The sequence below is a fragment of the Triticum dicoccoides genome, chromosome 6B, assembly GCF_002162155.2.
Source record: "Triticum dicoccoides isolate Atlit2015 ecotype Zavitan chromosome 6B, WEW_v2.0, whole genome shotgun sequence".
In the NCBI taxonomy this organism is placed as follows: Eukaryota; Viridiplantae; Streptophyta; class Magnoliopsida; order Poales; family Poaceae; genus Triticum; species Triticum dicoccoides.
Genome location: NC_041391.1, coordinates 188,108,194 through 188,111,079, shown reverse-complemented (window position 1 = coordinate 188,111,079; position 2,886 = coordinate 188,108,194).

The following is a 2,886-nucleotide window of genomic DNA, read 5'->3' as shown; positions in this document are numbered from 1 at the left end:
GGAGAGGAGGAAGAAAGTGGAGCATAGCCAACTGCAGGCGCTGCACGAAAGCGTACAAGGGCTAGAGGAACGAGAAGCGGATCGCAGCAAACGACATGCCGAAGCTTCCCCTGAAGCTACCCCGCCATCTCAGCGGAGAAGCAGTGTGGCTTCCACCGAGCAGACTCAGCAACTGGAGCCTGTCTTCACGGCTCCTTCTAGCTACCCCCTGGATGCTATCACGGAGTCTCAACATTGCCACCTTATGACGCGATGGATGAGATTGAAAGTCAAGGCGGCTGTTGGCTCTGTTTTACCTAATGAACCTGGCACAACCTACCACGGCCAGTCGATTCCAGAAGGATATGCTAGGGTGATGGTGGATCAAATAACGGACGGATTTGAGGACCTTGAGCTTGACCACCCTACGGGTGAAGGGGAGATTCAGCTGGGTTCTTCTCTGAAGACTCCATGCCTATGGCGGAAGGAGCTCATCAACCTTCTGAACTGGACGCCTCCGCCTCCTCCTCCTCCTCTTTCGGCGAGTCAGGGCAATCCGCCTCCTCCTTCGGCGAGTGATCAGGGCACTCAGCCTCCTTCTCCGGCACGTGGCAGCACTCTGCCTCCTTCTCCGCCTGCATCGGCGCGCCCGAGCAGCCAGCCTCCTCCTTCTCTGCCTCGTCAACAAGGGCGGATCAAGAGACCCACCGCCGCTCCTGCTGCTACGGCGCGTCGTAGTCCTTCTCCTCCGCCTCGTAAGAAAGGAAAGACAGCCGTAGCCGCTCCGTCTGCTCCGGCATCTAGCAGCACAGCCAGAGCCGGGAGGCAATACAAATTTGGTCCTGCTCTCAAGACTCCAGATAAGTTACCATAGGAGAGGACCGTGGAGGAAAACACGCAGATCGTGCAAGACGAAGAGAAGAACTTCTTTGAAGGGGTGAAAGCAAAGAAACATCCACATCTGGAGGAGAAGATAGATCCGGTAAAAGCGAAGCGTACTCTGGCTGCCCTGAAGAAACTACCAAAGTCTCTGGCGAAAGGAAACTATGAGCGCATTCTTACAAAGTCATTTATGGAAGCGTCGCGGTCGGGAAGTACTATCAGTGGTCAATGACGAGCTGGGGAAAAAGTTGCCCAGCTCGGCGAACAAACGAACCAATCGTTCCCCCCGCTCTAGGTGTCTAGCGATATCATCGCTAATGTTTCTGGCGGGATGGTGCCTGGTTATAACAATCTTGAAGATTACCTGCCCGGCGATGTACATTATGATTTCTTGGAGGTGAACGAACACAAATACGTGTACGTGAAGCCTCTCGTCAAAGATGAAAGATCTCTAACAATGATGATGCGAAGATTTCATGATTGGTACATGAAAACCTGCAGAAAGTCTGAGGGGACTAATATTTTGACGCTGAGAGTTAGAGAGGAGCATGACCTCGTTGGAATTGAACTGTTGAATGTTCCATTTGAGGAATTCTTCACGTTTTTCAATCTAAAGGCCCTCGATAAATTAATGATCACTTGCTACTGCCTGTAAGTAGTACCACTTCTGTCATTAAGTCTTTATATATAGGTCAGCTCTTTCATTGCATGTATTTTTAATTATCCTCACTATATTATGCAGATTGAAGATCGCTGAATTGAAGAAAAGACAAATCAGTGATATTGGGTTCATTAACACAAATCTCATAGATGCATATATGGTTAAATTTCAGGCCAAAGATACTGAGGCCAAGCTGCTACAATCATTTGTATTAAATCAAAACAAAGTTATAATACTCTTCCCTTACGAATTCAAGTGAGTGTTACTGTTTTGTGCATATTCAGTTTCCCTTATTAGTCGAGGTTATAGTAATGTAATTGATGAGTTATGCATGTACGCGCAGCTTCCACTATATTCTCCTAGAGATTAAGCTTGAGCAGGGACTAGTAACCGTCTTAGACTCGAGACGAAAAGATTCCAAGGAGTATGCGGACATGACTGAAATTCTAGAGAAGTAAGTTAAATCGATCATTATCCCACCATATCGGCAACTTTGTTCATTTGCTGATATCAAGTAATTGTTTTCTTTGTCTGGCAGGATTTGGAAAAAATTCACCTCAAAACTCCGGGACTGCCGAAGAAGCTGCAATTTAGACACCCAAAAGTAAGTACTACAGTAGCATGTTCCACGCATCTCCTAGTGATTCAAGCGCTAGTTTCATCAATACCATTTTGCATGCTTGCTAATTATCAGTTTGATTGACCTCTATTTCTTGTAAAGTGGTTGTGGCAGGAACAAGGGAATGATTACTGTGGATACTACATTTGCGAGTCCATCCGCCACACGACCTGTGAGAGGGGCTACTCTGACAAACAATATGAAGTGCATAAATAATAATATTCACAATTTTATTTTATTACCATCATTTGTGTTCAGTTTTATTTATTCATATATATGTATTGACCCCCTTCTTCAAATTAGATATTTCGGATGCGGGATGAACTCCTACCACCGATCGTATGCGAGGAATTCAAGAGGAATTGGCGGCATTCTTTCTTGACCACGTGATCGCTAAAGACGGAGAATACCATGTGGACCCTAATTAGCTCGTTTTTAATTAGGAGATTATATTGTAAGAGATACTTATATTGTATATATATAGCCAGTACGTAGCGTCAGATAGATATACGAGAACTTGTTGTTCGACCAATCTCTCAGAGAAGGAAAGGTGATCGATATCACTTCTCTCTGTATGCATATGTTCATGACGATCTTCTGTTTCCTTCATTTGCTTACTAGCTAGCGTGTCTAGTCCTCTCTGTACGTATAGTACGTAGCGTCGACCAAGTACGGAGATAAGAGAGGACACTTCTCTCTATTAATCAGCTAGCTAACACAATATATGAAACACCTAAATTAACCC